Source organism: Oncorhynchus mykiss, chromosome 4 (assembly GCF_057628025.1).
Source record: "Oncorhynchus mykiss isolate SJ-2025 chromosome 4, ASM5762802v1, whole genome shotgun sequence".
NCBI lineage: Eukaryota > Metazoa > Chordata > Actinopteri > Salmoniformes > Salmonidae > Oncorhynchus > Oncorhynchus mykiss.
In genome coordinates, this window is record NC_143025.1 from 18,679,190 (window position 1) to 18,694,720 (window position 15,531).

Here is a 15,531-nt window from a genome sequence, read left to right on the forward strand (position 1 = left end):
ACAGGAGTGATGGTTGCTGATAATGGGCCTCTGTACGTCTATGTATATATTCCATTAAAAATCAGCCGTTTCCAGCTGCAATAGTCATTTACAACATTAACAATGTCTACACTGTATTTCTGATCAATTTGATATTTTAATGGACAAAAAGTAGCTTTTCTTTCATAAACAAGGACAGTTCTAAGTGACCCCAAAATTTTGAACAGTAGTGCATTTTGATTTGTTTAACACTTTTTTTGGTTACTACATGATTCCATATGTGTTATTTCATAGTTTTGATGTCTTCAATATTATTCTACAATGTAGAAAATAGTCTAAATAAAGAAAACCCTTGAATGAATAGGTGTGTGCAAACTTTTGACTGGCACTGTGTATATATATATATATATATATATATATATATATATATATATACATATATAGCATTTATAGGCCTACAGTGTATTGCATTGGGACCACTGGAATGGGTGGAATTAGAAAGTGCTGCTGGGTATGTAGACCTCAGTCCCCCAAGAAATAACACCATATATAAATTCTACAGACCCTACTGAGTATTCCCAACACCACTTTTACATCGGCACAGAGTCGTTTTTTTGTCTATAAGCCAATATGTAATTTATAGGCCTACCGTCTATTGCATTGCAGTGATTGGAGTAAGAAGTCCCCAGCGCTCTATATTGAACCCCTTGCACAGCACAATTTAAGTTTTGTAGACTCTATTGAGTAATTTGAATTACATATTATTTGTATTGTATTTAAAGTATATTTCTTTACAAAAACCAACACAATACCTATGAACATACCAGTATTTGTGTAAACTCTCTAAAGAAATGCTGATATAAATAATACAATATTAAAATAAAAGTACATCAAATTATCACTTTTTTTAAAGGTGGTTGCAATACTTTGAAAAACAGTTGCTTTACTAGTCACGCCAAAACAATTGATATTCCCAAAGATTAGCATGTATTTTTAGGGGGGACTCTTATTTTGAAGAAAAAAAATCCTCGATCGTGCTGCCAGCGTAATATCCTGCTGCCAGGAGAACGGTAATCCGACACACACTCGGATCACACACACATAGTACAAGAGAGAGGGTGGCTGATAGGGGGGAGAACGACTACGCGAAAGCGAGAGGCATATTCACCGCTCTTGAGCGACACTCACAGATATCGGTATGATACTGCACCATCGGAGTGCAAATTCTTTGCATTGCACAACCTGCTTGGAGAAGTTTGGGGCCACCTCCTTCCTTTTCTGAACTACCCAATTCTTTCAGAAAACAGGCCACTATTGCTTCTCTATCTCAAGTCCCTCACAGCCAGGCATGCCTTTGATGGCCTCTCAGTAGTTTCATCCCACTCTGACACCAGTGGAGCACTGTATGATACAATATGGTACTGTCCTTTAAATTAATATTGTTTTACTTTGCTTACACTTTGTTTCCGATAGGCTACACACTGGTTTAAATCTCCTGGACAAGACCTGCCACATCTTTCAATGCAAATAAATATGTGACATTACCCTCAAAGTTAAAACTTCCCACTTTATTTCCATGCTATCATTCCTTTATTTTGTCCCCATTGCCTGCGAATTGTCTTAATGGTCTTGCATTGTTAGTTGCAGTGTTCTTGATCTCTCCTATGGAATATAAGAGGCGGCTTCAGTTAACTACAGTGTCAAACAGCATGTAACAATGAACATTACAATGCCTACCAGTGGCTGGTGGGAGGCTGGTGGGAGGAGCTATAGGAGGACAGGCTCATTTCCATATGTTTGATACGTTCCATTAATTCCATTCCAGCCATTACAATGATCCTGTCCTCCGATAGATCCTCCCACCAGCTTCCACTGCTGTCTACAGTCTGGTAATTAGTGGGATATATTTCTGAACCACCAAAGCAGCTCTTCCCCATTAAAAACCATGATCAGATCATAATCCACACATCTGATCAACAGAACATTACTCAACAGATAATGGGAGAAAATTAGCAAAGTAATAATGGAGAAAAGTTTTTTAGTCTGTGTGTTACTTCAAATCAAATGTATTCATATAGCCCTTCGTACATCAGCTGATATTACTGATATTACGTTACTTCAAGAAACGTATGCATTTCCAAAGACGAATGGATAGTGCAGGCTACCATATTATAATTTAACAAAAAACTACCCCGACTAGGCTTCATTAACTTGTCCTCTATATTTACAAATGCTGTCAAGAACACTTACACAGAAAATACATCTGTTATTTGCAACTGAAGCCATGACTTATAAAGCCAACTGATAAATAAAACAATACAGAATTACAATACAGAACAGACAGCTATTTTGTAAAGTGAGGTATGTAAAACAAAGGGCTTTAATTGAACATATCTGCAGGATGTTAAAGCCATTTAACAGTGGATTAAATAAAGTGATATACTGTCAGTGATAACAGGCCCGCTTGTGTAGAGGGGAATCGATCTGGGCTGTCTTGGCTGCTCACTGGGCACCGTGGGGGGTCTAGATCTTCAGGATCACAGTGTCAATGTCTCGGATGATCTTCAGCTGGTTCCACTGCTCCAGGTTTAACGCCACACCTGAGGGAGACACAGACCAGTGAAGGGGAGGGAGTTTAAAATGCATATTTTGCAGGACGTTGAAAAGGCATCTTTTCCAGACGTTGAAAACTATGTATTTTCCAGATGTTGAAATCAGGTTCATTTTTGGTTCTGAATGAAAGTTCAAAATACTTATTTTCCTGATGTTGAAAATACGTATTTTACAGATGTATTTTACAGACCAGATGTTGAAATCAGGCTCATTTGTCATTCTGAATGAAAGTTGAAAATGTGTAATTTATATACGTCTATGTTTGGGCTAAATCAAGGCTGGTCCAGACAGGACAACATCTGAACCAAACGTACACTTGTATTGATTGGTTCAGATTTGGTCCAGACCAGACCAAAAACCAATGTCCGTGGACAAAAAAAGACGTCCAAAGGGCATCGTCATCGTTCTATGCTTACTGAGGTGTAGCCTACAGTGTTGCCTGAAAGGCATTTTATGAATGGCCATCTATGCGGTAAGGCTACCGTTTGTAAAACACCAAACAACAACGTCTGGACAGGACCCCCAAACAAGACGTCCAAAAGACTTCGGCTGGTGCTTACCGGGGTGTAGCATACCTTGTCCGTGCAATGGAATTTTATGAATGCCCATCCATTTGGTCGGCCCTCCATTTGTAAAACAGGATTTTGCATTGGCTTTATTAGTCCTGATTCATGTGGCTAATCAATTTGGCTATTTAAGCTCTGAATATCAGCTGCCCAACTTTATCAGGAGTTATCGCAAGCCTATTTGCAATGTGTTTACACAGCGGGAGAGGCAGAAGTATTCACTGATCATGACAATGGGGTGAAACTCTTGGACAACAGTTGTGATTGTCCATTCCATATTGTCCATTTAACTTTGACCCATCCTGTTTTTAGGATATGTTGTTTGTTAACATGGCAGCTTATTTTTTAGTTGATTGAGCCCCATTTAGGTTAAGATATTTTATCTGAGAAACCTGCATGTTGTAAAAAGTGTCCGTCTCATTACATTGTCATACATTTCATCTCCAGCCTGTAGTAGGCTAAAGAAAGGCCACATGCTCTTTCTACCATATCCTATAATTGCTCCATGATTTATGGAATTCGATTTTTGGATGGAACATTGGTGGAGCGCATTGGTGGAGCGCTGCAGAGATGTGCTCTCCAACAGCACTCTGGAGAAGCGCACTGAGAATGGACAAGCAAAATATTTTGCACCCCTGTCTTAGACAGAGTGGGCACTACTGATCAAAGGGCGGCATCAGTGCTCACCTAAAAAGCTCATGTGCCACTTGTTAAGAGAAATTGTCATTGTTTTTGGACAGAATTATGTGAGATTTTATGTGTTGTTGTTGGAGGTGCATCTGGGTCAGTTTTGCTAATAAAATGCCGCCCTCATCAATTTGCCTCCATAGGCAGTCACCTAATTGTGCCTAATGAGCGGGCCGACCGTGGTGTCGGGGTCCACATTGACATGGAAGCTCAATACAATAACCGCAGGGCGGGGTTCATACTCTGAGATTTCTTATTCTTTTTCTGAGATGTTTGATATGTTTAAATATCATGGCACACAGCACCCTGAAACAAGATTGAAGGTTTTTCATTCATTTCTGTATTTTTACCCACCACTTTTATTTTAGTTTTATTCAAGTGGACATGTATTGAATTCCAAGGCATCTATCCGGCCGCCAACCGTCATATACTCTATATAGCTTATTGGATAAGAAGCCTATGTTGTCACACTGCTACTGCCCTAGCCTTAAACTACAAGGATGTCGAGTGGCTATTTTGAGAGAGTGGAGGTCGTTGAGGAGGGGGAGCCAAGAGTGAGAACTTCCTGTACATGCGTTTTTATTGACAATTTCCATTAGCATTTCGCCAGGCTGGAGGCCTGTGACAACAAATCAATAGTGTGAACTAAAATGTTACATACAATTCACAGTAGCATTAATGCTGCTTCTTGTTAACCACTGAATCGGCACAGGGAGGCAGCCAAGCTTGATCTCCACAGCCTGGTCTGTAGTGACTGAGGCCCAGGACGAGCCATGACAGTCAGCTAAGGGAGCAACTTAGCATTCTGCACTGCTCATTAATTAATTAATTCACACACACACACACTGAATGATTCTTAAATGCTCTGGCTGGCATGGCAAACTTCACCAACCGTAAATCTGACAAATAAGCATACAGTGTTTGAGATAATTCACCACTACACTCTAGTTCTGCATTGCAAAGCACGCTCACTCAACTGGAAGGTTTTGTTCAAGAAAATGAGTGTGATGGGATGGCATATTGCACCAAAGCCCTTTATGGACCGCTAGCTTAAACCTCTCAGATGTAAAGTCCCCTGTTTAGGGTGGTTCTGGTACCAATTTTTACCATCATTTTGTCTTATAAATCAATCTGCGGAAACCATAGGTCGAATTGGCTTGTATTGAGCGATAGCCCTGGTTCCACGGACACGGAAGTATATTCTGACCACCTGTGAGATGTAGGATGTGAAATCTGAAACCACTTGAAGCTGGGACAATTTCATTCGCTCTTCTGACTGTCCATCAACTCCTGGTTGAACCCTACATCACAGCAACTGACAAAGCACATGCCTGCAATCCTTACATTGTAGTGCAACAGGGGATTATGGTTAGCACACTCAGAGATCGATTTATAGCTATTCATCTAAAATAATTAATAGATTTTAAACAAAAAACACTTTGTTTGTCAAATATGGACAATATTAATATATGCTGAAAGTTGATTTCCTAGTGAGTTCAGGAAGCCAAGCTAGAGCCCTGTGTGACATTCACAGCGGTGGGGGAGATGTTTTGATCAAGAGAGACCTTTAGAAAATATGCATATTTTCTCTAACACTAAACTTGCAAATATGTACTTCACAGTTATAAGGAAGGTGAAATGTTATGGGTAATCTATTTTATAGTTATAAGGAAGGTGAACTCTTACAGTTATGTCAATGGTGGGTGTAGCTGGTGCATGGAAGTCAGGCGCAGGAGAGCAGAGATGAGTGGACAAAGCACTTTACTTAGGCTATCATAATACAGAACGCAACCGCGTCACAAAACAAATGCCCAAGAAACAAGTGAGGCAGCACAAAGTACAAAACCCAAGTACAAAGTATTGGCTGCCGCAAAGCACGGGCATAAAACAAAACCCGGCGCAAACCAGCCGGAAGCGTGCCAACCTTGACAAAATAAACAATACCCCACACAGACATGGAGGGAACAGAGGGCTAAATACACAGTAATAATGATGAGATGTAAACCAGGTGTGCAGGAAAACAAGACAAAACCAATGGAAAATGAAAAGTGGATCGGCGATGGCTAGAAGACCGGTGACGTCGACCGCCAAACGCCGCACGAACAAGGAGAGGACCCAACTTCGGGGGAAGTATTGACAAGTTAGGGATTTTAAAATTTGCCAATACTATATTTAGAAAGCATATAAGTCATTTCAAGCCTTATTCATACAGTTTTGGTGAATAGGAAATACGTAATTGTCACGCCCTGACCATAGAGAGCCCTTTGGGTTCTCTATGGTGCAGTAGGTCAGAGCGTGACTAGGGGGTGTTCTAATCTTGAATTTCTATGTTGGTGTGAGTATGGTTCCCAATTGGAGGCAGCTGATGATCGTTGCCTCTAATTGGGGATCATACTTAGTGTGGTCCTTTTCCCACCTGCGTTTGTGGGATATTATGTTTATATTTTTGTTCAGTATTGTTACATTTAAGAGACTTAATGGTGTGGATGTGAAAAGAGCACTCTGTCTGTACCGGTCGCCCATGTCAGTGGTGTAAACTCTCTGATATTGTTCTGGACCTTGCCTTTGGAAGAGACACCCTAACGAACCTCATCTTTCCTATCTGCAGACGAGAAAGAGTGTTACATAGAACATGCTCGAGTGCAGAAATGTCTGCTGGTTTTAGACGTATAGTGATGTGGCTGTTTGCAAATCAGTGACTTTATTTGCTCTGCTCTCCCTCATCCTCCCACTGGCTCCTTTTATTGTTGGGGGGGGGCAGCGTTGGAGCTGTTCTACCGTTCTTCTGGGCTGGGCCATCTGACGCTGGGAGCCTCTTACTCTTTACCTCAGGGACAGGCTTACAGGAGAGAAATGTATTTTCAAGAGCATCTTTATTATAATTCACATTATGTAAGCGTTCATTAACAAAGCGTTCTCCCCATCTGTTTCAATGGGCACATTCCATTAACTCAGAAACCTAAAAATGGATAAAGCAACTGCATATTTCCCCTTTAAAGAGGATGCTATAAATATTGAAATACCATGGTCAGTATCAATGCACAGTTCATGTATTCTGAGTCCAAATCAATTGAAATGAATGGTTTGTGTTAATGGAATTTAATGAGACACTACATGGCAAATATATGTGTGTGATTATTTAGCATTCAGAGATGCAGGGAATAGAGATGAGATGGCATACCTTTTTGTACTCCTTGTCACTACTGCTACCTACCTGACTCCTGGGATTTGAGAATTAACTTAAATTGAACTTAAAATCAATCAATTTGCATGTGTTTAAGATGAACAGTCAGGAGTAAACTAAATCAGCCATCGTATCTGGATCAGCAAAGTAGATGTAGGCCATCAAACTTGGAATTAAGTTTTATGCAGAAGTGCACACAACTGCCTCTCAATCTCTTTCTTTGGGAAATGGAATGAGAGCTGTGCATCATTAGCAAACCAAATGCAGGCTGGAATGTTGACTGGCACTACCCATTCAATGCATTATTTCAATTAATATCCTCATGTGTAGTTTAATCATTACATTTGCATTTCTCCGTCAATTCAATTTTCATGAAGTTAAAATGTATGTTAAAAGTTGCACTGATGCCAGTTAGCATATTGGTCTAGGTAGCCTTGTAATTTAATATCTAGCCGAAGAGCATTTCAATCATAGTGGGAGGAAAGGCCACAAGCTGTATACACAGCTGTATCTAGAGAATATCACTCTAAAGTTCATGAATAACATAATTGCATAAAGCAGCAAATTCTACTTTATTCTAATTACTAATTAACAAACTGATTGAGAGGGGACCACAAACACCTGAGCTGAGGAGGCACGGGCCCTTTTCAAACAGATAGGCCTGTTTAAAACATTTATCTTTCTCCTTGCATCCTTGAGATAACCTATGTGGGAAAACTATTGAACACTAGCCTATACTGAGCCCCTCCTGTCATACTAAGTCAGTTGGTTATTTCTTAAAGTAGGCTAAAGTAAAAAATAAATGCCTCTACTTTGGCAATGTTTATCTCGAAATCGATGCACCTATGCTTTCCCACCACTAGAGAGAAATATAACTCTGCTCTAATTTTACAGGCTACTGATATCCTAAACTCTCCTGGACAGACTACTAAAAATAAATGGTATCTGACCAAATTACTCACAATTTTTGTTCTGGGTTAATGGAGATTAGCCTACTGCATATCCCAAAATGATGTGGCCACAATAATTTCCTGTGAACTGAAATAATTCTCAGACAAAAATACATGTTTCCTCCCTACAAAAAGGTTGCTGACAATGAATACAAATATTGTCAGCATGGTATTTGCTAGCCCATTCATAGACGATAATGTTAATTATAAACTGGGTGGTTCGAGCCCTAAATGCTGATTGGCTGTGGTACAGCCGTGGTACATCAGACAGTATACCACGCGTATGACAACATTTTTATTTGTACTGCTATAATTACATTGGTAATCAGTTTATAGTAGCAATAAGGCACCTCTTGGGTTTGTGGTATATGGCCAATGTACCATGGCTAAGGGCTGTATCCAGGCACTCCGCGTTGAGTTGTGCATAAGAACAACCCTTAGCCAAGGTATATTGGCCATATACCGCACCCCTTCGTGCCTTATTGCTTAAACATACAGTATACCATCTATTCACGAACCTGTCAACTGACAGAGGCAGATGCACCCACACTCCACTCCCAAATCTTGTCTAAACGTCAATACTTTGTCTAAATGTCAAAATGTTTTGGAAACATTTGGAACTAAACTTTCACATCAGCGAGAAAGGTTAAAAAAAAAGGTTAAATTACTACACGCATCTATCGGGTTAGGGTTTCCACTCTGTAATATTTCCGTCTTACAGCGCTTGTTCACGGAAGACAGAAGCGACCACCTGTTCTAATTAATTATCGAAACATCTCCAAACACCTGTCTGTAACAGAAGAAGGATGCCATAATAGTGTTGTAGCTGAAAAATATCTGGCTGCAACTGTGTGAAAACCAGTTAAAACAGTCTACAGTAAGCGTGTATTTTGCATTTCTGAAATGATTTTGATGTGATGTGGAAGTAAAGGGTTTTATATTTCCAAAACCGTTTCAAAAACAAGGGTTATTAACGTTTTTAAACGTTAAAACAGAGCGTTAGGATTGAGGTTCACATGGAGCCTGTGGTTGTTCATACCTTCAGCTGAGAATCCTAGAGGGGGAAGCTGTGGGCCTAGCTATTTGCCTGAATATTTTCAGTCACGGCTCTGTAGTTTGGCCATGATTAACTCAGCCTAGGCAGGCCATGGAAGAACTGGGACATTTTCAGCTTCCAGGAATTGTGTACATGGGGCCGTGCAATATCATGCTGAAACATGAGGTGAAGGCACGACAGTGGGCCTCAGGATCTTGTCTCGGTATCTCTGTGCATTTAAATTACCATAGATAAAATACACTTGTGTTTGTTGTCCGTAGCTTATGCCTGCCCATACCATAACCCACCGCCACCATGGGGCACTCTGTTCAAAATGTTGACATCAGAAAACTGCTCGCCCACAAGACACCATAGACGTGGTCTTTGGTTATGAGGCATACTGCCAAATTCTCTAAAACGACGTTGGAGGTGGCTTATGGTAGAGAAATTAACATTGAATTATCTGGCAACAGCTCTGGAGGACATTCATGCAGCCAGCATACTAATTGCACACTCCTTCAAAATCTGTGTTTAGAGTTGTCTTTTATTGTTCTCACGACTTCTGCCGAAGTCGAAGCCTCTCCTTGTTCGGGCGGTGCTCGGCGGTCGACGTCACCGGTCTTCTAGCCATCATTGATCGATTTTTCATTTTCCATTGGTTTTGTCTTGTCTTCCTACACACCTGGTTTCAATCCCATTCATTACCTGTTGTGTATTTAACCCTCTGTTTCCCCTCATGTCTTTGTCAGAGATTGTTTGTTATTTCAGTGTTGTATTGTTTTTGCATTGGTGTGCAATGGGTCCTCGTACCCACTTTGTTTATTGTTACATTTAGTGTTTGGAGTATGTTTCGTTTATTGTTATTAAATAACTCCATTACACTCAGTTTGATTCTCCTGCACCTGACTTCCCTGCCAGGGAAGTACACACACAACTCTGACAATTGTACCCAGCACAAGGTGCACCTGTGTAATGTTCATGCTGTTTAATCAGCTTCTTGACATGCCACAACTGTCATGTGGATGGATTATCTTGGCAAAGGAAAAATGCTCACCAACAAGGATGTAAACAAATTTGTACACAACATTTTAGAGAAATAATGCATATGTAAAATGTCTGGAATCTTTTATTTCAGCTCATGAAACATGTGACCAACATTTTACATGTTGCGTTTATATTTTTGTTCATTTTTGTTCATAAATTAGCAGAGGCACATAGAGAAACCTTCTATGGACACACTCAAATGGATTGCAAACGGTCCATTATTGCATTGCCTTGACACAAACCTACACATTACAAAGACAGTAGTTGGATATGTAGAATATAGGCCTAATAATGCCAAGTTGCACTTAAGCACTTAAGAAGGTATTTCAGGGAGAGTAAAATGTGATTTGTGTGTTTGACAACAAGTTTGACAACCACTGCAGTAGGTTACCTAATATGGTGTTTCTTCATGAGTTGTTAAAGATGTATCTAATACAGTACTCTGCTCTTGGCATGTTGCTTCTGGGAAATGTCACTCATTGTCTGCATTTAAACAAGCAGCCCAATTCTGATGTTTTCCACTAATTGGTCTTTTGACCAATCAGATCAGCTCTGAAAAATATCTAATGTGAATAGATCTGATTTGATTGGTCAAAAGACCAATTAATGACACTTCCTTTTAAGGGGTCCTTGTTACTGTCACACTCTGACCATGGTTTGCGTTGTTTGTTTCTATGTTTTGTTTGGTCAAGGTGTGATATGAGTGGGCATTCTATGTTGCATGTCTAGTTAGTCTGTTTCTATGTGTTTGGCTTGATATGGTTCTCAATCAGTGGCAGGTGTTTGTCGTTGTCTCTGATTGGGAACCATATTTAGGTAGCCTGTTTTGTATTGTGGTTCGTGGGTTATTGTCTATGTCTAGTTGCCTGTGTCTGCACTAGTTTTATATAGCGGTGCGTTTGTTGTTTTGTGTAGTTTGTTAAGTGTTCTTCGTCTTCATTAAAAGCTATGTATTCATCGCCTTGGTCTCCTCCGTACGAAGATCGTGACAGTTACAGGTTAATTCCATGTGTAAATACACCGTAACAAGCATTTGAGTTAACTGTAACAACATGGTTCCATTGTAATAAGAACACATAACTGGTAGTAATTGTGGTTTGTAATTACAGAAGTGTAGCAAGAAATTATTGTTAGCATGCTTGTTACAAATAGGCAGGTTTCCACTAAATTCAGCAACTTAGTGTTACACTTCTTCTCTGCTGCATCCGATTCATTAGCAACTGTGACAAAGGTTGGGATTCCTTGTGGATGCACTGGGTATCAGAGATTATAGCCTATGCTCAATAAGCAATAATTACTTAGCCATTAATTTGCACTGTTCAAAATATATCTTGCTAGCACTTGCCCCCAAAATAAAGCATACCATAATTACTATTTGTTGCACATGATTTAGCTGGTTAAAATTAAGTGTATCTTGAGGGGTACTTACCTGTAACTAATGTGTACTTATACATGGGTTGCACCTCCGTCACTCCGTTGTGTTGTTGCCATTGTCATCAATGTTCTACAGACACCGCAGCCATATTGAATCTCCAAAGTAGAATGGGGCTAATGACTTTAAACCGGGGATAATGTCTGTTTCATCTAAATTACACTATAGGGACTTAGGAATATGACGACATTGCTAAATTCTTTACATATTTAGTGGGAAACCACTTTGCCATCATCATTATGTTGTGAAATGTACTTTAGACAGATGGCAATGTTGTCATTAGTTAGCAAAGTTAGTCAAAGTTAGCTAGCAATGACAACATTAGCTAGCTAAAATCTGGAGGTCTCCCCTCCCCTCTAATTATTTGTCTTCAGAACTCTATGTTGAAGATCCAGAAACCTGCCGGGCTTTTCTCTTCATTTCCCTCGGATCGCTAGAAGATAGCGTACCTGTTAACACTCATGTCCGGGAAAACACTCTCCTGGGAGCAACAATCCACCATTTGCCTCAGCCTGAGGAGTTTGTGGTGGAGGTAAGAAAAGTGTTCGATTCTCCGTTGTCCAGGAGAGAGACTGCTCGGAAGCCACTTCAACTGCGACAAGACTCCTATAGTGTGGCAGACTATGCTGTGTTTTTTTGCACTTCTGCCACCGAGAGTGCCTGGAACCCGGAATCCCTGTTTGACACGAGCTCAAGCTCGCAGCTCGTCTTTAAAACTTTTTAAAGCTTTGGAAAAGGGTCAAGTCTACAAAGCTTCCACTGAATCTGTTCGTAAAATATTCTAGTTTTGAGAGCAGAAAACTGTATTGAGATCAAATGTTAAATCGATGAGAAAATTGGCAGAATGTCAGCCCAGTTCCATCTTACTCCAATTATCTCCCACTGCAGGCAACTGAGCTTCCTCTCCCTAACATAATTCACAGGGAGAGGAAACTGCAACCATATGCTTCACATTTATACCTCCTGTTACACATCTGGGCCACTGTTCTATCTGTGCTAATACTAATAAGTTAGTTAGTGTTTCGCTACATTGAAAATTAACTAATGTTACTCATAGTGTGTGTTGACACACTTAGCTAGCTAGCTCAAGGTAACATGCTTGGTGTGCTCCATTTGTATCACTTTCAATGGGGGACTTTTATTAGAAAGGCAAACCATAAATTACACTGTTGTGGTTAATCATTATTGTGGCTAGCTTTACACATACGTGAGCCCGACTAGCTAGCTAGTTATCTAGCGAGTAGCAACCGTCGTATAGCTATTTGCCAGCTTAAGGTTAGGTAACTTAGCCAGCTATCTAGTCATGGTTAGGAAACAAGCTAGCTAGTGTTCTAGCTAATACAAACAAAACTCAACAGTTTGCATGGAAAGTCTATTCTGTAGAATGTGCTTTCTATCACAGATGAAGCATCCAGTTGGCGTTTTCACTCAATGCCAAATATGGTGATGAGAGGAAACCCAGTGGAGGCAGGGGGAGAAGATAGAGCAAGATGGATTTTGGCTGACATTCTGCTAATTTTCTCATCGATTAAACATTTGGTCTCCATACAGTTTTCTGTTTCCAAAACTAGAATCTGTAACAGAGTGGACTGCGTTTTGTAGACTTTACCCTTTGCCAATTTTTTTTTAAATGGTATTGTTTAGAAGGAGTGCAAGGATGAATTGAGTTATTGCACATGTGCAGTGGTATAAAAAGTACTAAATTGTCATACTTGAGTAAAAGTAAACATACCTTAATTAACAGAAAATGACTCAAATGTGAAAGTCACCCAGTAAAATACTACTTGAGTAAAAGTCTAAAATTATTTGGTTTTAAATATACTTAAGTATCAAAAGTAAATGGAATTGCTAAAATGTACTTAAGTATAAATAATTTTAAAAAGTATAAATCATTTCAAATTCCTTCTATTAAGCAAACCAGACGGCAAAATATTTTTGTTCGTTTTCATTGACGGATAGACAGGGCATGCTCCAACACTCCAACACATAATTTACAAACAAAGAATTTGTGTTTAGTGAGTCCGCCAGATCAGAGGCCGTAGGGATGACCAGGGATGTTCTCTTGATAAGTGTGTGAATTGGACAATTTTCCTGTCAAAATGTATGTTCTGCCCACTGTGATAAATGTTCTCCTGTTGTGGAAATTCTTACACAGGGACACTCAAAATCAATCTTAACTGAATCATTGTTTATTTTCAGCTCGCTGGAGAGGTTCCAACAAACCATAGTGAACCATAGTGAACGTCTGTCAGGAGCTCTAACGGGGCAGTCCCGTTAGTTCTCTTATATACTGCAGACAAGTCATATTTGCATGATTTAGCTTATTCGTAATGAATTAATCATTAACGTTTGCTTCATGCAAGTGACAGACCAATACCTCACAAGGCTTCTTCTCTCTAAGCTGAGACCTTGAAACTGAGATATCCCTTTCTCTAAACAAGCTTATGGGCGTACTGCCAAATTGCAGATACTGAGGATGCGTTCAATCAGTAATTTGTATGAACACAGAAATTGGTTTCTAGAAAAGCACAAACATAGAACATACTCCCATTGGAAATGACAGGCTCTGGTCTATATTGAGTTAGTTTGATTTTTTTTGTTGTTGCTTCTATGGTAACCAGCTAGCTAGCTAGCTTAGTTGGTAGGCATAACAAAAACGGCAGCTAAGGTTTGCTAGCTAGCTAGTTATGGTTGCTAGCTAGCTACAGTAAGCCAGAGCCATATGACCTCCAACAATAGGCTAGGTAGCTGGCAAATGGTAGGTAGATTGCTAACTACCTATGCTGAATTGTCCAGCAGAATGAATGTATCCCACAAAAAACATACTCTCTCTCTCCTGTCTTGATGTTTTTGTCTCATCTACAAACACTGTGTTTCTTTCTCTCGTCTGGATTTTGCACACTGACCTTGCTCTTGACCCCGTTCTTTGTGCATTGTCACATGAAGTTATGGTCAACACAAGGTGACACATTTGTGGTCGTCAATATTTTGAGCATGTTCCTGCAGATGAGAAGACATTATGCCTTAATTCCTTGATATGATGCTTGACATGATGCATTAAAATAAATAATTGCACCATTGCATCCCATCCAAAAGTGAGAATGTTCTTCAACAGTGAAACCATTACAAGATTACATGATGGAATAAGAGAGTTTGTTTTGCATTTATAGTGCATTTATAAACCATTATTCAGCCAAGCACAAATTACTATTTAAAAATGTTAATCAAAACTGTTTATTAATGTGTAACCAATTGATGGTTAAAGCAGTATGAAACAGATGACATGGTAATGTTTTTCAGCTTTTACTTTAATTCCACTACAGTTCTAAATTAAATAATGTACTTTTTACTCTATACATTTTCCCTGGCACCCAAAAGTACATGTTACATTTCGAATGCATATCAGGAAGGAAAATGGTCCAATTCACTACTTAGTATATCAAGAGAACATCCCTAGTCATCCCTACTGCCCCTGATCTGGCATTTGTAAATTATGTCTGAGTGTTGGAGTGTGCCCCTGGCTATCCATAAACAAAAAAAACTAGAAAATCCTGCCGTCTGGTTTGGTTAATATAAGGAATGTGAAATGATTTATATATATATATTTATATATATACTTTGATACTTAATAACAGACGATATTGTCACTCCTATTTGCCACATCTTCAATTTAAGCCTACTAGAAAGTGTGTGCCCTCAGGCCTGGAGGGAAGCAAAAGTCATTCCACTACCCAAGAATAGTAAAACCCCCTTTACTGGCTCAAATAGCCAACCAATCAGCCTGTTACCAACCCTTAGTAAACTTCTGAAAAAAATTGTGTTTGACCAGATACAATGCTATTTCACAGTAAACAAATTGACAACAGACTTTCAGCACGCTTATAGGGAAGGACACAGATTACTGATGATTGGCCAGAGGCCAGAGAACTGGCAGTGTGGTGCCAAGACAACAACCTCTCCATCAATGTGATCAAGACAAAGGAGCTGATTGTGGACAACAGGAATAGACGGGCAGAACAGGCCCTCATTAACATCAACGG

At 39.7% G+C, this 15,531-nt stretch overlaps 1 long non-coding RNA gene across 1 annotated transcript; it reads right to left on the reverse strand.

The window, feature by feature from the left end:
• Positions 1–1,546: 1,546 nt before the first annotated feature.
• LOC149983931 (uncharacterized) lies at positions 1,547–12,424 on the reverse strand. The gene is made up of 2 exons (XR_016495583.1): positions 11,489–12,424; positions 1,547–2,579 (listed from the first exon to the last, which is right to left on the reverse strand). It is a non-coding gene; the product is annotated as an uncharacterized LOC149983931 (long non-coding RNA).
• Positions 12,425–15,531: the final 3,107 nt, after the last annotated feature.